Source organism: Desmodus rotundus, chromosome 7, assembly GCF_022682495.2.
Source record: "Desmodus rotundus isolate HL8 chromosome 7, HLdesRot8A.1, whole genome shotgun sequence".
Lineage (NCBI taxonomy): Eukaryota > Metazoa > Chordata > Mammalia > Chiroptera > Phyllostomidae > Desmodus > Desmodus rotundus.
In genome coordinates this window covers 82,377,716-82,397,784 of record NC_071393.1, presented here as the reverse complement: position 1 = coordinate 82,397,784, position 20,069 = coordinate 82,377,716, and the positions used below count along the sequence as shown (strand labels likewise).

The 20,069-nt window shown below is 39.5% G+C and overlaps 1 long non-coding RNA gene across 1 annotated transcript; it reads right to left on the bottom strand.

Annotated features, from left to right (window-relative positions):
- Positions 1–275: 275 nt before the first annotated feature.
- LOC123480455 (uncharacterized) lies at positions 276–19,489 on the bottom strand. Its single transcript, XR_008427418.1, has 3 exons — positions 13,623–19,489; positions 13,434–13,464; positions 276–12,971 (listed from the first exon to the last, which is right to left on the bottom strand). It is a non-coding gene; the product is annotated as an uncharacterized lncRNA (long non-coding RNA).
- Positions 19,490–20,069: the final 580 nt, after the last annotated feature.

Here is a 20,069-nt window from a genome sequence, read left to right as displayed (position 1 = left end):
GATAAAGTCATTTTTAATTCCTATGTCTCCAAATTTCTTCCTCTGACTTATCATGGTATCTGAATGCCACCATTAAAAGATCTATACCTTCGCCCTGGCTGGCGTGGCTCAATGAGTTGAGCACCAGCAAGCAAACTGAACCAAAAGGTCACCAGTTTGATTCCCAATCAGAACACATGCCTGGGTTGTAGGCCAGGTCCCAGCTGGGGGCATGCAAGAGGCAGCCAACTGATGTTTCTTTCACACATCGATGTATCTTAAAAAACAAACAAACAAAAACATTCATATGAACATGTTAGCACCTCTGAGAAAACCGTCAATCCCAGCATTAAACTATTCTCCCAAATCAGTCAGCCTTCTACTAATGAGAATTAAACATAGGGCAGGTAAATTTTGATAGGTTTTGGAAAGCGAAGATTAGGATGATGGGAATGTTGTGGGAACCAAGGTTTCATAAGTGGCTTTGGACAGCTGAGAGCCAGCACAAAGGGAATTGAATATATGAACTCCTCCCTACCGAAGGAGAACACAGGGGTGCACAAGGGAAGCTGCATGTGCTAAAGCTTTCTCACGTTTTTTTTTTTTGTTGTTGTTGTTAACAATTTATTCACTTCATTATAATGGGCAAGTTCCAGCTAAATGCACAGATCCATGTGAAGTATTCCGGGTTAAGGCAGGAGCCAATGGGTTACATGAGACTGAGTATTGAGGCCGAGGAGAGAGCACCGAGGTTCCAGAGTCAGACCCAGCCACAGACCCTGAGCCAAAGGTGGGCTAATGTCTCAACAATGTCAGCTGTTTCTTCTCATAGCTGGGAATACTGCAAGGCTGAGATGACTGGGAACAGTACGTCATCTCAGTGGTGACAGGGGAACAGATATTAAAGAAATGGAACACATGTCCTGGTATACCTCAGCTGCTTCGCTTTGTAAGCCACATACCAGCATGTGAATAAGAATTTTATAATATTCTAGTAATTATGGGCCACAAAACAGTATAACCTCAATGTTTCTCCCTCAGTGCCTCCTCGCCTGTTTTCATTCCTAACCCCCATCCACAAGCCACAAATCCTGATGTCGAAAGTCTCATATACACCACAAGTCTCTTAAAAAAACAGCTATCTCCAAAGCAGCATCTTGTTCAGAAAAGTGTATGACATCAAAGATAATGTCTCTCGGTAGCTGTTCCCTGTGAAGTCATCCACTCCTGACCAATGCCTAATTGAAAGTGTAATTTAGAAGACTGATTTAGAAAGTGGAATATGGATAAGAATGGCAAACAATTTCCAAAAAGCTATAGTCTATGAGGACTGGGCTAGATACTGACCCATTTACAGATGGTCTCCTTGAAAGGTTACAGAATTGTTGCTCACACAATTTTAGAAACACATTAGAGGTCCATAGCTGATAATCTGCAAACTTCTGGGTAAAAAAACTCTTGGTCTGTAGGTAGGAGATGGTCAGAGTCCAGCTGAAATCTTGTAACCCCCCCAAAAATGCTGACTGGAAGGGGAGTTGCACCACCTACAGCAAGAAAGGCCTGCAAGGATGTAGCAGGTGCACACACAACATTACGATTTTAATTTTGAATGGCATCTTCAGTTCCATTGTCACTTCCTAAATTTATCTGTCAGGAATAGACTTCAGGACACTTTACTAGGATTTAACTTTTTGGCCATAGCCACTGTTCTATAAAAGTGTTTTAAAAGGGGTTATTATTTCTGATAAAAAATATTCTAATCAAGTAATACACCAAGAAAGTAAACATGTACATACCAATTGTAAGAGCAAAACCTCTCACTAGCATCTTAAATTCAGTGACAGTCAGTAGTGCTTACAAACAGTAGCCGGTTCTCTTACAGGGAATCAGGAAAATAGTAAAATAAGGCATAACCTGTTATTACCACATAATTGTGTCAGGCAGTAGTGTCAGGCACAAGTTGGAAATCTTACTCACCCAAAGGTTTAGAATGTGGTTCTGAAGATGTCATATGGATAGGTAAACTGTGAACTTCTCTGGGCCACTTATTTATAGAGATATTGTTGCATTACCTGGCTGAAGCTAGGACATTTTGAAGTTGATTCCAAGTCTAGGATTTATAGATCTACCATACGCATAGGACTCTGTCTTCTTATGAGAATTGGTATCTATCACCGTCCATCTCTCTTCTAGTCCTAGGCTACTTGCGTTTTAGATTCAACCCCTCATGCTCCTTGGGGACCCTGCATTGTCAGTTAGCCCACCTTTTTTGTTGTAACTTCTCTCTCTCTCTCCCTCTCTCCCTCCCCCTCTCTCATTGCCCTTTTCTCTCTAAACAGGAACATGTCCTTTTATCTTAACAACCACACACATACACACGCACTTTTTACATCCCATATCCCCATTTTACCATCCTCTCTCACCCTGCTTCCATCCATAGCCAAGTTTTTAAAAAGAATGTCTAAGTTTAGGGTCCCTCTTCAGTTGGTTAGAACATCATCCCAGTAAGCCAAGGTGGCAGGTTCCATCTGCAGTCAGGGCACACACAAGAATCCTATGGCTACTTATTGAGTCAGAAATGGGACCACAAATCGATGTCTCTACCTCTCTCTAAAAGTCAATAAATAAATTTTTAAAAAAAAGAATGCTAAATTTGAAAAACATAAAGTTAGGTTCTCTCTTTCCTTATTTCTTTCAGGAGTAACTCTTGTTGCTAAGGTCACCAAGGACCTTCTAAATGCAAGATCCAGTGAAGATATTTCAGTCCTTATCTCCCTTAACCTTTCTCTAGCATTAGCTGTGAGTCCTCTGCTTTCTGTGAGTTTATACTCTCTTGGTACCTCTCCCGATTCATGGACAGTTCCTGCTCAGTCTCCTACAAAGACGTCACTTTCTTCACCCACCTCATCCCTAAGATGCTCCCCCACAGCTATTGTTCACTGCTGCTTAATTCTAAATGACTAATGGGAATTAATTAGGAGTGCAGTGCAGTGTGGGGAGAAAGAGCTTCCTAGGCTGAGGAAACATCATATCTGAAGTCCCTGAGGTAGGAAGGAGGTTTAGGGCGTTTGGAGGGAACGGATAGGAGCTGAGAATAGCTAGAGAGGAGGGCGGGAGCCAGACATTTGGGACCTTGTAGACCACATACAGGATTTAGGATTTTGCTTTTATCCTGAAAGCCATGAAAAGCCTCTTGAGTATTTTCAGCAAAGGGATGACAGTGTTTGATTTGCTTTTATAAAAATAACTCCTCCTGCTATTGGAGAGAGTAATTTAAAGGCAGGTAAGAGAAAATGTAGACAGATAAAGGAAGAGGGAAAAACATGATGATGCTGAAGACTCTAACTTGAGCCATTGTGTGGATGATGGTCATTCACTAAGATGGGGACACCAGGAGAGAATCAGGTTGGGAGAGGAGAGTAGAGGAGTCAGTACTGAGCATGTAGATTTAAAGAGGCTAGGAGTCCTCCAAACGGAGTTAGATATTTAAAGAAATTAGATATACAGGTCCAGGCCTTAGAAATGAAATTAGACTTGGTTTCTCTTAAATTCAAAGAGTCAAGGTGAAAAAGAAAATGCTCACTCAAGTTAAAGTAGACAACTTCAGTGAGTTAGAACAGTCATTAGCAAATACGTACATTTAGTAAGAGAGCAACTTTCCTATGTCTATTGATTGAAACACAGGGAACAATTAGACAGCTTAGAAAGACCATATTCCAATCAAGCATTTCAGAAAATGACAATTTAATCTTTGATAATTGTCAAACAAATAGCTCATCAATTTAAGGAATATTTTTATGTACTTGAAAGAAAATGGGCAAATGGAGAGTTTCTGTGCCTGGTTTTGGAACACTTCTACTGCAGGTCAGAAGTATCAACCAAGAACTACTAATCTTGAAAACTGAGAACTTCCACAGGATTAAGTTTTAAGTGGCTTTGGGTAAATAGAGTGATTTCTGGAATCAGAAAGGTCTCTATTAATCTTGCTTAAACAATGCACATTAAGTTAGCAGAGGCTTGTATTTGCTACACAACTTTAATTAAAGTCCATCTTTTAGACTCTTCATACACTGAATTAGTCTCTTATGGATTTTGAGACTAAAGCTCCAGTTGTGATGAAAGATAGGGATTCGCGTTTTAACAAAGAACAGGCTATGTAACATATTGTATCCATAAAGGTGTCACAAAGGTACTTTCTCAAACACACCAAGAAGTTGACAGAATAGTACAATGAAGACCCATGCTTCAACTACCATCAATTGTCTGCTTGAAAAAAAGATAAATTTTTAAAATAATTGTTTTTTTTCTTTTAGTGTACAATATTCTTTTACAATCCCTTATTTATTTAACTGTACATCAAACATTTAAATTTCTGGTTTAACAATATTATAAAAACAATACATCATTAAAATTTTTTTATGTTACACACATACATTTGTAACATAAATATTACTGCACATCCATGATAAATACCTTAAATTTTCAGAAGTGACATTTCTAGAACAAACAACATGGTAAATCCCAAGCTTTTTTATACCTGTTACTGAACTGCCTTTTAGTGAGGTTGAACTATCTTATTCTCCCACCAGCTGTGTGAGTTTACTTGCTCCACATCTTTGCTCACACATTCTTTGTTCTTTTCATTTTAGTCATTTTCATAGCTAAAATGATACCTTGCTCTGGCTGGTGTGGCTCAGTGGCTTGAGTGGTGGCCTGTGAACTGAAAGGCTGCTGGTTCGATTCCCCATTGGGGAACATGCCTGGGTTGCAGGCTAGGTCCCCAGTTGGTGGTGTGAGAGGCAACTGGTGGATGTTTCTCTCTCTTTCTCTCTCTAAAAATAAATAAAATCTTAAAAAAAAATGATGCCTTGTTGTGGTTTTAACATACATTTCTATGATGACTAAAGCTGAATACCCTTTATAATGTTTACTGGATAATGTCCTTTGGATACTTTCTTTCATGAAATGCCTGTTCAAATTATTTTCCATGTTATGATTGGGCTGTCATTTTTTTAAAACTGCTTTGTAGAATTTCTTTATATATTCTGGGTATGCATCTTCTTTATTGACATATTGAGAATATCTTCTTTCACTTTGTGTCTTGTCTTTTTATTGTCTTATTGGTGCCTTTTGGTGAACAAAAATTTAGAATTGTTTAATAGCTCGGATATACATTTTCCCCCACTCATGGTGATTTTTGTGTCATGTTTAAGAAGTTTTTGCCTATTCTAAGGTCATTCATGTATTCTGTTTTCTTCTAGAGGCTTTATGCACTTAATTAAAAACATTTTTTCCCAACTGCTCACGTCACTGAACTAAAGGGGTGTGTTCACCTGCACGCATCAAAGCCCAATCAAACACGAAGTCACAGGTGAGGCTGTGCTCAAAGACCTGGTTTTTCTCCTCTAGAGGCTTTCTGGTTTTATTCCTGATTTTTAAAATGTCTGAGTTGGGAAATTTTGAAAATCAACATCTATCCAAATTGAAAAGCTTTTTTGAAGAGCCAGTCACAGAGTACTGTGATATCAAATCTGAAGTATTTGAACAAGCAGCTCTCTGCAGCAGAACCCTAGGGAAAGCAATTACACAACTCCTACTTTACTTCAGCAAAGTGCCTCTCTTACTAAGTAGGCCATGTGGCAATCCAGTCAGAATATGGTTTTAAAAAAATGTAAAAAATATATTTTATTGATTATGCTATTACAGCTGTCCCATTTTTTCTTTTTATTCCCCTCTGCCCTGTACCCTCCCTCCCACCAGCATTCCCCACAACCCCTTAGGTCATGCCCATGGGTCGTACATATAAGTTCTTTGACTTCTCAATTTCCTATACTATTCTTAACCTCCCCCTGTCTATTTTGTATCTACCATTTATCCTTCTTATTCCCTGTACCTTTTCCTCATTCTCCCCTTCCCCTCCCCACTGATAACCTTCTATGTGATTTCCATTTCTGTGATACTGTTCCTGTTCTAGTTGTCTGCTTAGTTTGTTTTTGTTTTTTTAGGTTCAATTGTTGTGAGTTTGTTGTCATTTTACTATTCATATTTTTGATCTTCTTTTCCTTAAGTCCCCTTAACATTTCATATAATAAGGGCTTGGTGATGATGAATTCCTTTAACTTGACGTTACCTGGGAAGCACTTTATCTGCCCTTCTGTTATAAATGATAGCTTTGCTGGATAGAGTAATCTTGGATGTAGGTCCTTGCCTTTCATGACTTGGAATGCTTCTTTCCAGCCCCTTCTTGCCTGCAAGGATTCTTTTGAGAAATCAGCTATAGTTTTATGGGAAATCCTTTGTAGGTAACTGTCTCCCTTTCTCTTGCTGCTTTTAAGATTCTCTCCTCTTCTTTAATCTTGGGTAACAATTACAATGTATCTTGGTGTGTTCCTCTTTGGGTCCAACTTCTGTGGGACTCTCTGGCACTCCTATGATTTGGATGTTGGAATGTTTAAAGTTGTTCTAGAGGTTCCTAAGGCTCTCCATCGTTTTTTAAAATTCTTGTTTCTTCATTCTGTTCTGGTTAAATGTTTATTTCTTCCTTTTGCTCTAAACCATTGATTTGAGTCCATTTCCTTCCCTTCACTGTTGGGTCCCTGTTTATTTTTATTTCACTTTGCATAGCCTTCATTTTTTCCCTCTATTTTGCGACCATAGTCAACCATTTCTGTGAGCATCCTGATTACCAGTGTTTTGAACTCTGCATCTGATAGGTTGGGTATCTCTTCATCACTTAGTTCTATTTTTGGAGTTTTGATCTGTTCTTTCATTAGGGCCATATATATATTTTTGTTTTGGCGTGCCTATTATGGTGTAAGGGACAGAGCCTTAGCTATTCACCAGGGCAGGGCAAACCCACATTGCTGCATTGTGGCGCTATATGTGGGGGCGGGGTCAGAGAGGGAACAATGCCGCTTGCTCAGCTTTCAGTCACTTCCCCCGCTACCCCGAGACAAATTGGGCCCTTCTGGTGCTGATTCTTGGGTGGGTAGTTTTGTGTATGTTCTAGGACCCTGAGGGTATCTCCAACAAACTCATGTGAGGCTGGGAGTTTCTCTTGCCACCACAACCCCCACAGGTTTTAAAGCCAGAGATTTTGAGGCTTAATTTCCCTGTGCTGGAACCTTGGGTTGTACAGTCTGTCTCACTCCCCAGTTGTTCCTTCTGGTTTATCTGCATGCAAATGTGGGACCATCTGGTCCACCAGCCATTGCCTTGCCTGCCCAGTCCTCCAGCCACTGTCTTGCCGTGTGTCCTCTCTGTCCCAGCTGCCTATCCTTGCTCCTTCTACCAGTCTTCTTTAACTCCTTGGTAGTCAGACTTCCATACAGTTCAATTTTCTGACCGTTCTGGTTATTTTTTGTTTTTAAATTTGTTGTTGTCCTTCTTTTGGTTGTGTGAGGAGGCAAAGTGTATCTACCTATGCCTCCATCTTGGCCAAATGTCTGACTATGGACGTAATTGCAAAGAGACTGAAAAATATTGAGATCATCTGAAGTAGAATCTGAGATTCATTATGTCTTATACCTGGAAGTTTTGTATTGTATCTGGGAGCATTTTATATCTTCCTCTTTACTAATACTGTGATAGCATGACCTTGCTCTATCATTTATCCCCTCTTCTTTCCCCTTCAGTTTTTGGTCTGCTCTTCATTTTCCCTTTCAACTCACAAAGTCAGTGTCTCTAGTTCATTATACAATAAAAACCCTCAACTTCTTTCCTTATATACTCTTTTCCTTCATTGCTAAAGTTCACAAAAAAGTAGTCACATTTACTGTCTCTACTTTCTCACTTTCCATTTTTCCTTAACTACGTGTCCCACCTTATCTATTGTTTCTATCAGTCTATGGAAATTAATCTCTTGAAGAATCTCAATGTGAATGTACCCAAACTGAATTTTTTTCTCTTCTCCCAAGCCTTATCCCTTATGTTTATTTCTGTTAAGAGTACACCAATGTCTCAGAGACTCTGGTAGCCAGTAACTATAATCCCATGTCGATAAAACTGCTTCCACTTGGCCTCTCCCTTCCATTCCTCCTGCCAGTTTTTACCCGATCTCATTACCTCTTACCTGGATATTTTAATGGTCTCTTAGTTGCCCTCCTTGCTCCTAGTGTGCCCTTGTCCAAACTATCTGGTATAAAACTAGATTAATCCTCTTAAGTCAAAGTTCTAACCTTATCATGTCCTAGTTGGAAGAGCTTTAATAAATTTTCCCATTGTCTTCAACCCCACCACAAACTGGATCAAATTCATTTATTATTTTTACTCACCCATAGTACAGAAAGAACTATTTCACCTCATGCTTTCTTCTGGTTTCTCTACCTTTGTTGATGCAATTCTATATCCTCCCACTTCTGATGTCTAAATTCTTCCATTTTTCAAAATAAAAGGCCAACTCCTAAATGAATATCCTTTCCCATCTTCTCTATCTGGTAAACTCCTCTTCATCCTTCAAGAACCAGCTCAAACATCTTTACATTGTCTGTAAACTGAATTAATTACTCTGGATCTCTGCTTCCAAAACACATCGAAGATAACCACTATGAAACAGTCCCTACCACATAGTACTGCAATTATTTTTTTCTGTCATCTTCTCCTTAGTTACTAAGCTCCTCCAGAGCAAGTATAATTCTAACCTTTGCATCCTAGTGTCTGGTCTAATATCCTACACAGACACATCTATGATAAATTTCTATCGACTACGAGTAAAAGCATTTTTTATCTTCTCCAACTAAGAGTTTTTCCTTATTAAATTACTACAGCATATCCTCTACATATCTCTTAGGCCACATCACTTTCTACCATGTGTAATTGTTATTTATGTAAATATCTCATATTCTCTAATAGATGGTTATTACCTAAAGACCAGAGACTCTGCCTTGTCATACCTAAGAATGTCATGTAGCCCTTATTTCTAGTAAGAGGGACTTTTACATACCAATGTCATTGGCAAAACCTGACTTGGCCCTCGATCAGGACATACTATGACACACCTCAAGAGCACAATGTTCCTAAGTTAAAATGCTAGAGACAGGCCAAGGCAAGCCACCAAGAGACCTGGTTTGTCCCCATCTTCAGAAAGTGGTAGTTCGGATTTCCATAAATAAGTATTGTTGCTTGGGAAAGCTGTTTGTTTATTCATTAATTTGCCACTATGTGGAAAGTAAGGGAACTGTATTTAGAGCAGTTACCCCATGTCAGGGATTGTCAGATGCCTTATTTCTAAATCGCCATAACATTATGAGACAAGCATTATTATTCTAAGTTTACAAATAGGAAAACAAGGCTCAGAATGCTTTAGTGACTTATTCAATATCACGGAGCTGGTGAGTTACAAACCAGAATTTGAAAGCAGTTATGCAAGACTCCTAAGCACAAGCTCTTTTCCATCTCATCGTGCAATGTAAGTATACTGAGAAGATTTCTTGAGAAATGACTGGAGAAACCCTTGAACCTAGGGGAAGCATAACCTGCCAGGATCAGGAGTCAGGCTTGTATCAAACTTTGTACTGAGAAGGTCCTTGAGGACAAATAAACTTGCCAAGTTTTATCTTGAGTGCCAGGGAAACACTTGCTTCCCAGTAGGCTTAGTGGTTAGGGAATGTTTCCAGAAAGGAGAGAGGAAAGATTATAGTTATGGTTGTGGGAAAACACAATGGAAGCTACTGGGTTTATAGCTGTGAATCAGAAACATTAAAACAGATTAGAAGTCAAGTGAAACTCACTCTAGTGGAAAACACATTGGAGGAGACACTTTGGATCATAAATATAGTGTGTGCATGGATGTAGACACGTTTGGTTGTTCAACTAACATTTAAAATGTGCTGGGCACTTTAACAGGTACTAACGCAAAAAAACCAAATGGTTCCTGTCTTTGAGACACTGACAGTCTGGCATGGGGCAGACTGTTGATAGCACTAGGAGAAAGGGTGCCAGGGAAAAGGGTCTTTTCTAAAAGGTTACTGAGAACCAAGAGTGATCCCATTCTCAGAAGTAGAATAGAAAGGAATCTACGGGTTATCCTTAGCAGGTAGGCCAAGGTTCTCTATTTACCTAACACTGGGCTTGATAATCAGTAGTCTTGTCCACCTACAACCTACATATGAGCAGCAGGATGCATGTCACCCATTGCCGAGACCCTACCCCAAGAAGAATAATTAAGAAAGCAAGTTTAAATATGGCTTCACATAGGTAGGTGAATTAATTAGAGGCTTTGCTGCCTTTATTTCAAGGCTTAGAACAAGGATTAAAACGTCTACCTTCACTTCCAGTATTCCAATTGACAGTTTGGAGACCTAGCAGTGTGCCTGGCATTTAATGAACTTTCAATAAATTGTTGAATAAATGAACAAAGCAGTTAGGGGCCAAACACTGCGTGAGGTGCTGCAGAATATACAGAGGAATACCTTTAAAGATGTAAACATTTATGAGGAGAAATTAAGACACATAAATTAATCAGCAAACAGAGTGAGACATTAGTGAGTTAATCAAAACTGTTATCAGCCTGGCTGGTGTGGCTCAGTGGATTGAGCGCAGGCATGTGAACTGAAAGGTTGCAGGTTCGATTCCCAGTTAGGGCACATGCCTGGGTTGCAGGCCAGGTCTCTAGTGGGGGTGCGTGAGACGCAACCCCCATGCTGTTTTTCTCCCTCTCTTCTCCTCTGTCTAAAAATAAATAAATACAATCTTTAAATTTAAAAAAATGAGATCACATGGAGCAGAGGACACAGCAACTATCAAGAGACCTTTATTCTAGTTCTGGAACAAACAAGCTCATGCAGAACATGTCTCCATTATGTTCTTCATTTTCTCACTTTTAAAATGAGGAAACTGTTTCAAGTGATCTCAGAAGGCATTCCCAACTCTTAATTTTTATATTTCTATTTATAGATGGGGAAAACCTTTATACATATTAAGATAAATAAATAAATAAATTTAAAAAAGGAAGAGAGAAATAACATATCTCTGAAAGAGAAAACAATCTTTAAAGAAAGATGAAAGGAAGATCACAGTGGAAGTAAGGCAGGACAGTCTGGGGGCAGGAAGGAAAGGTAAAATGCAAAGAGGGCAACGAGACTCAGTAATCTGAAAGAAAAGTGATAAAGGCTAATTTAGGGCAGAGTCCTTGTTTGTGGAGATAAAGGTATAAACACAATCCCTTTCCAGGGAAGACGAGCAATTGGGAATAAAGAATGAAATCTGGTTTTTTAAACTGCACTGCCACTACCCAGCTAAGGTCAACCCCACCTGGTTCTCGGACTCACTGGCCTCTACAGCAAGCCTTTGGGCTGTGTCTGCTTCTAGCTGTTAGCAGACAACGTTCCAAAGACAGCCAGGAAACTCATGCTCTGAACATCGGAAAACAAGATTTGGCTACGAACATTCCTACTTTGTTATTCTGGGGTTTATGTGCCAGGGTGGTGGCTTCACACACTGTAATAGCACTGGCAGCAAGTCCATCTGTGGGGAGAAATTTGATGATGTTTTATCCTGATGCACACTGGTGGGGCCAGGCATCTTGTCCACGGCAAAAGCTATACCCGACACAAATGGTGCCATCACCTCACAGAGTGCACATACCGCCCTGCAAGCGCCAAGCTGATGGCTGGCAGAGATGTGGCCTTCGGCAAGGCGGAAGAGTACATGAATACTGAGCAAACCATGGAGCACACAGGTCCCAGAATGGCAGGACCACCAAGCTCACTATTGTTGCTTGTGGACAATGCCTGTAAATTTAACTTGTATTTTATCTTAACCTCCAGACCATTCCTTTGGCTGCTCAGGTGCACACTCCACCGCCCTCACTTGCTTATATCTTTGTGCTCTCACTTCAGCCTTCCATCTCTAGCTGGATTGCAGTTTCTGACTGTGGAACAAAAACCAAATAAAGAAAAAGGAAGAAACTTTTGAGCCTGGACTATTGGAGAAGGGTGGTGCCTTGAAGAGGAAAGGCAACAGTAGTTTCACTTGAAGAATTTAAAGGGGGAGAGGGATAACTGTAATTGTGTGTGCAGATGGAAGAAAAAACACTTTTTAGTACATGTGAAAAACTAAAAATCTAAATTTAAGCCAAGACTTCGGGCTTAATGTTTTACTAAAAAATACAGTACCCTCTATCGTTTGCCTGCTGCCAGGGACAGGTGGAGCAGCTGGGGGAATGTCAGCTCTCAGCCTTCCATCCCACTAAAAGCCTTCTCCAGAGGTTGGTCAGAGGCATTTCCAAATTTATGCCCTTAAATAAGCGGCAGGTCTTCTCTCAATCTAACTTCAAGCTCTCAATTTCTCATTTCCTAGTTTTCCAGTCTCTTTGGGCTTAAGTGTCAAATCTTTTTAAGAATCAAACATGGCATAGCTTCTCCAATGATTCAGCATTTTCCCCTCGTCAAAGGGTATCTCTGGATAAAACTAGAGTCTGTGTTCTTTTAACTGTTAACTTTCTGTGGGCTGGATATGCAATAATCCAGGGGCAGAGAAAGCGCACCATGGAGCTGCAAGTCTATCTCACATGACCCACTCTGTGGGGGTAACAGCAAGAGACTGTTTTAAGCTTAGCTGAGTCTAGGTTCACCTGAGTATGGTGCTTTTTATTTGTGGGGGAATGTGTGGGAGAGGGGTATAAAGGAGTGTAAATACCTAGATCCTACTTAAGACCTCACTGAGGACCTTTTCTTGGATTCAAGTCTTGCTTTAACCATAAGTGTTTATAAAACCTGGCCTCTTCCCACAAACTTCTGGGAGGGACTTTTGTTAAGCTCTGCCACACCATATACAAGTACTCTTAAAGTTCAGTTGTTACAGACTAGGGAGTTGTCCTAAGCTCCTTTAAAGTGCAAACTAGACATATCCTTGGGAAGAGAAAGGAGAAAGAGATGACTGGCAGGGGCAGCTGCTCAGTATTAGGGGACGGTTCTACCTTGTATTTCCTCCATTTCCTGAGTTGTTTAGGCACGGCTTCAGTTGAGGATGTAAATCAATAGGGTAGAGTGGGGCTGCAGGAGGAAAAGGACAGAGGTAATTGTGTTAAGACTGGACATTTCCTCCTGTAGATTTGAGATATAACTGACATATTGTATAAGTTTAAGATGTACAACATGATGATTTGATCTACATGTATTTTGCAAAAGATTACCGTAATAATGTTAACACATCCATCACCTCACAGTTACCCACTGCCCCACCATTTTTTTTGTGGCGATACTTTAAGATCTACTCTTCGCAAGTTTTGACTGTACGATACAGTATTGTTAACTTGTCGTCATGCTGTACATTAGATGACCAGAACTTGTTTAAATATTGGAAGTTTGTACCCTTTCTTGCCGTTACCCATTCTCCTCAATACCCTCACACCGCTGGCAACTATCTACTCTGCTTATGAGTCTGTTTTTTTAAGATTTCTTACATAAGTGAGAGCATGCAGTATTTTCTTTCTCCATCCGACATATTTCACTTACCATAATGCCCTCAATGTTGAGCTCTTGTGTTCTGAAAGTAAGGTGAGAGTATCAGTTGAGTATCTTGTACAGTATCCCGTACAAATATATATAACAATCAAATGAATTTTTAGAGAACAAAAGCTTGGCAAGTTAGGTCTAGAATTTTATCAGCTCACTGTTCCATGGTTTCCTTAAGGTGCAGTATACCTTTAAGTCCTGCCTTGGGACTCTAGCTGCCTTAACAGGAAAGGAGAGGACAAACACCCCAGAAATCTCTCACATTTTCACATGTGAGTCTGTCTGACCTGTTGTGCCAGGCCCGCTCCTAAAAGGGAAACAACATAAAAGGAAGGGTAGTAAGTCATGTCTGAGAAGCAGTATGATATAATAGAAATAAAATATAAAATTTGGGAGACAGGCCAAATGGGGAAAAAAATCCCAATTTTGCTATATTCTACCTGTGTATTCTGTAGCTAGAGTTTACGTCTTCTCATTTGTAAAGTGGAGATAATACCTACTTGGCAGAGATTAAGTAAGAAAATCTATATGAAAGCATCCAGTAGCTGCTGAATAAATGCATGGTAAGTGAAGTCCAATGTGCACTAATGCCTAGCATTTTAATTGTCATGGTTGGTAAGACACTGAAGTTGAAAATTCTTCATATGTTAATTTTATTGGATACCAGAATAATGCAAAGTAAGATAAAGAAAGCCTAGTGCAGTCACTACGTAGCTATACACAATCATGAATTATTTAAACAATCCTTTTAGTATAGAAAATTTCACAATACAGATGTTGAGAATATAAAGAACGCCCATGTATCAATCATCCAGCTTCTACAATTACCACCCCGACTACTCTTGTTTCCTTGATACTGCCAATTTACACCTTTGCCACTCCGGGTTATTTTGAAATGAATCCCAGATAACAAATCATTTCCTCTTAAATATTTCAATGTCTAAAAGATTCTTGTTTAAAAAGAATTAGTTATACCACTATTATAACAAAACATCATAGTGCAACAAAAGTAATGAGATTCCTTGGTATCATTAAATACCCAATCAATCACTGGGGTGTAGCATAACCTCACAGCCCATCAAGTAAACAAGTTTTCACCTGCATTTATATACCACTTATTTCAACTCAGGAGACAGAATTCCAAGGCACTCCTGAGATGCAAATTAAAATACTAAACAAACTGAAGGATTTCCCAATTGTCATCTGTCATGCTTAAAGAGGCCACTGTTTCCAAATTGTGCAGGAACAGCAAAGACAGTATGTTGGCTGCAGTTAATCTGAAGAAAGAATATTAATAGTTATGTCAATTTTTTTGATAGAACTTTATGAATCTGTGGAAAACTAGAGATATATTGACTTAGTCACTCAGGTTGCCATAACAAACTACCATAGGCAGGTGGTTCAAAGAACAGAAATGTATGCCTCAGAGTTCTAGAAGCTGGGAAGTGCAAGATCAAGGTGCTGGCTGATTCGGTCCCGGTGTTTTCTTCCCGGCTCGCAGAGGTTTCCCCAGTGTACTTACAAGGCTTTTCCTTTGTGGTCGAGCTGAGATCTTTCTCTCCTCCTCATCTTATAAGGCCTCTCCTAATCCCATCATGAGGCCCCCACATTCATGACCTAATTTAACTTTCAAACTTTTTCAAAGCTTTTCAAACTTTTTAATCATTTTATAACTTTGTAGGTTTGCTATGGACTGAATGTTTGTGTCCCCCCTAAAGCCCCTAACGTAATGGTATGTAGAAATGGGCCTTTGGGGGGGTAATTAGAGTTAAATTAGGTCATGTTTGGAAAGCCAGTAAGTAGTAGGCCACAACTAATTCTTAACCTTTCCCTAAGTTACTTTGGCTCCAACTATCTCAGATCATCATTCCTGGAAAACTTTCTTCATGACTTAATATAACCCCAGTGCAGGAGGAACTCAACCTGATATTCCTCCTTCCTCTTTCCTTGTGCTACCTAAGCACTGAAGCAGAATTACATAAAGTATAGGTGGAGCTGTTTGTAGTCATTCTTGGTCCCTTTCCAGCTTTGCCAGATGCTTCTACTGCATAAGCAATCATGTTTTACTAGTTGTGGGTATGTAGCTGTAGGAGCTGCAGCAAAGAATTAGGAGCCTGAACAAATCCTGTAAACAGAATCCCATGTCTTCTTACCTAACCAAATGATTTTGCTATTGGTCCTGAAATATTAGGTAGGACTTAATCTGCCTTTTAAAAGCTGGCAGGGAAAACTCCAAAAATTTGCTAACACTCTGGTCTATCAGCAGTGCTATGGAAACATTTGGTACATGGAGGGCAATATGGCTATACTTATCTAAATTAAAAATACATATATACCCTTTTGCAGAGCAAATCCACTCTGGGAACAGGGATAAGACACACTTAAAAAAAGATGTGTGTACAAAGATACTCATCTAAGCAAGAATTACAATACAAAAGATTATAAACTCAATGTCCCTCAATTGGATGATTGGTTGAATCACAGGTAGGAATAAGAAAAAATGATGCCTTTTATGCTTTTAATATGGAAAAGCCCAAGATGTCTTAAGTGCAAAGTGCAGAAGAGTGTATAGAGTATCCTCTCTGTTGTATAAAAATGAGGGCAAATAAGAGTATTTATTTTTACATGTATAGGCAAGAAAAAAACCTATGAAAGAACAAACAAAAAATAAGCTTAGAGGTTACCTTGTGGGTTGGATTATATGGTTAGAAGATGGTTAATAATGTTTTAAAGTTTTGTGGCCCTGACCAGTGTGGCTCAGCTGTTTGGGTGTTATTCTGCAAAGTGAAAGGTCATTGGTTTGATTCCCAATCAGGGCACATGCCTGGGTTGCAGGTTCGGTCCCCAGTCAGGGCGTGTATGAGAGGCAACCAATATTTCTCTCACATCGATGTTTCTTTCCCTTTCTTCCTCCCTTCTTTCTCCTCTCTCTAAAAACAAGGGAGGGAGGTGGGTTTGGCTGGGGTGGAGGAGAGTAGTGGGGAGAAAATGCAGACAACTAGCAGACAACTATAATTCAACAACCATAAAGTAATATATGAAACTAAATAAATAAATAAATAAATTTTAAAATAAAAAAAAAAAAAAAGTGTTTTGCACCAGTGGATAGATTATCTATTCAAATAATTTTTAAAAATCTGGCTGGGAGCCATAACCAACCAATAATTATTACATGCTCACTGCCTTAAAAGAGACTAAGAAAATAACATGGCCCAAATACAAACCTTAACTTTGAGGTATAAAATATAAGCTTGAGCCCTGGGTGGTGTAGCTCCATGGATTGAACCAAAGGGTCGCCTTTGGGCTGTGAACCAAAGGGTCGCCAGTTCGATTCCCAGTCAGGGCACATGCCTGGCTTGCGGGCCCAGTCCCCAGTAGGGGGCACGTGAGAAGCAACCACACACTGCTATTTCTCTCTCTTTCTCATCTTCTTCCCATCTCTCTAAAAATGAATAAATAAAATTAAAAAAAAAAAAAAAAAGCTTGAGTGAAGTGGCTGTGTCCCACCAATTCCTGGAAATCAAAGTTCTTAGTGTGTCTGGGGAATTCTAAAATCAGTAACTTCGCCAAAGAATTTCAATTGCTTACTGGAGGCCTTCTCTAGAACTCAGAGAGGGGGTAGACAAAGATAGAAGACATCATGCTTCTGCAATCAATTTAAAATTCTTCAGTGATATGTCTGCCAAAAAACGCACACACTACTTAGGGTAAATCTAAAAACATGCGGGAAGAAACCACTAATTATATTGTGTTGGAACATTTTTATTTTACTTTTCTTTAATGATAAAATGCTATTCTAATAGTAAATAAGCAGTTTTAATAAACCTAGTAGAGAAAAATCTTCATCATTGAGTACAGTGGATTACTTTAAGTTTTGAGGCTGCTTTCCAAAAGGCATATGTGCTTATCACTAGTAAAAAATTATCTTTCATTCCAAGTTTTAATGACCTTGGCGGGGAAAGCCGTCGTGACCTTTTCACTCAGAATTTAAGGTGACTGAGACTGCAAACACTATCATGTAACATTCCAGTGTTTCCCAACGTAAAAAACCCATACCCCTGGTGATACTCAAGGGGGTTCCAGGCAGTAGTACATGAACAAGGCAGCAAACATCAGTTCATGCAGTGAGTTATTTCTCTCTCTCTTTCAAGCCTTCAGATTCAAAGCACTTGGCTGGCAAGAGCATCTAGCTAGGCCTTAACACCTGACTTTGTTTTGATTATACTAATTTTTACAGTTGCTGTCTTGACTGTCCTCTTATTGTCAGAGGTGTAACACGTTTGCTGGGATTATCCACACTCACAGAAGCACAACAAACAGGAGTGCAGGCACTGCTATACATGTTCCAGAAACCCCTTGGTCACAGATCACAAAAATCCAATGTTTTCTTTTTTCAGTGCTTATCTTTCCTTGACTCATCTGCTCCCTATGGGCCTCTGAGGAGATATTCATTCTCCCAGGAATGTTGTAGTGCACTGTATAAACTGAAGTCAAGCTGATTTTCAGTGCTGGCTCTTTTTCTTGGTGTGAGTCCACAAAGTTAGTCAACCGAATGAAGCTAAATTAACTACCTTGGAATTTGAGGGGAATAACGAGATGACAAACAGAGCAGCTGGCACACAATTTAATAGATGTTCAATTAATGCTGATTTTCTCCCCTCCTTCCTTTACTTCTTCTGCCACTGTCCTCAGTACTCACTCTACTTTTCTATTTGCTCTCTCCACGATCTTATTTACTCCATGGCTTTAATTTCCACCCTTATTGTGGATAACTTCTAGTCATCGGTCTTGACCTTTTTCTCAGAATACTAAACTAGAAGTTCTGTATTAATAGAATAATTTCCCCTTGATGTTCTGGCATGATCTTAAACACAACATGTATAAAATAGAATGTTATCTTCCCCTGAATCTGCTTCTCCTTCTCTGTTTTTCCCCATTTTGTTCAGGCTATCACTATTATCTGCACCACTCAGACTCAAATCTCATCCATCCTTAACTCCTTCCCCTTCCCATCTCATTGAATCAGATATCAATAAAATTTATCATGCCCTTTTAATAGCTTACAAAGGGTTACAAATGAAAAAAAAAACCCATTAGTTTTATTAAATACCCTTGCCACAGGTGAGAAAATGAAATTAAGGCAGGTTAAGAGCTATGCCCAGGTCACACAACTAGAGTGGTTAGAACCTAGACTAAATGGTCAGTTAAACCTTGAATTTGAGGCTCCTCACTCCAACTGACATGCTTGTTCACCTTCCCATACTGCCTCAAGTTTTGTAGTATTTTTTGCATCTATGTCACCTCTCCTTCACTATTGCCAACCCCAGAATTCAGGCCTACCTTATCTTTCACAATTGTAATAAAAATATAGAAAGATTGGTTCAGTCAGCAAGGTAACAGTCGGTAGTATATATTCAGCATTGCCCAGGAAAATTTTCTCTAACTAGTTAACTCCAAGAAAAAATCTTTAAAAAGACTTAATTTTTACTTTTAAAGAGAGGGAAAGGGAGGGAGAAAGAGAGGGAGAGAAATATTGATGTGCGAGAGAAACATCGACTGGCTGCTCCTTGCACACTCCCAACCAGGGACCAGGCCTGCAACCCAGGCATGTGCCCTGCTCTGGAATCGAACTACAGCCCTTTGTTCTGCAGGATGACGTCCAACCCACTGAGCCATACCAGTCAGGGCTTCAAACATTTTTTAATTTTTATCTTATTTTATTTTTAAAGATTTTATTTATTTATTTATTTTTAGAGAGAGGGGAAGGGAGGGAGAAAGAGAGGGAGAGAAACATCAATGTATGGTTGCCTCTTGTTCACCCCTAACTGGGGACCCAGCCTGCAACCTGGGCGTGTGCCCTGACTGGGAATCGAACTGGAGACCCTTTGGTTCACAGGCCAGCACTCAATCCACTGAGTCATACCAGCCAGGGCTCAAACATTTTTTTAAACTGCAGAATATATAATATACACACTGAAAATCACATACATCCACCCCAAAACCTACAGCTTAATGAATGACAAAGTGAACACTAATGTAACCCCCTCACAAGCCAAAAAACAGAACATTGGCACACCCCCAAACCCCCCTTATATCCCCCCAAGCATTACTCCCCCACATCAGAGCTAACCATATCCTTTCTTTTTAGTTTTTACTAGCTATATATTCCTAAATCTAGTTTGGTTTCACCTGTTTCTTGAGCTCTGAATTTTCCAAAGTGGCTACACCAATATTTATTCCTACCAGCAATGTAGTTTCAATTATTCCAACTCTTGGCCAGCACTTGGCATTTTCTGTGTTTTCATTTCAGCCATTTTTGTGAGCATGCAGCAGTATCTCATCGTGGTTTTAATTGGTGTTTCTCTAATGATTAAAAAAGTTAAGCATCTTTACATGTTTATTGGCCACCTTCATCCCCTCTTTGGGGAGGTCTCTTCAAGTCTCTTGCCCACTTTATATTTTTTCTTTTTTTAATTGATTTGTGGTTCTACAAATTCTAGATAGGAGCAAAGCAGATCTATTTCTATTGTAGAAATGAATGCATTTGCCTGAAGCTGTTAGAACTTCCCTTACTCTGGTGTCAAATCCTCCAAGGACTCCTCTGGGAGAAATGTATAGGCGTACCTTAGAGATTCT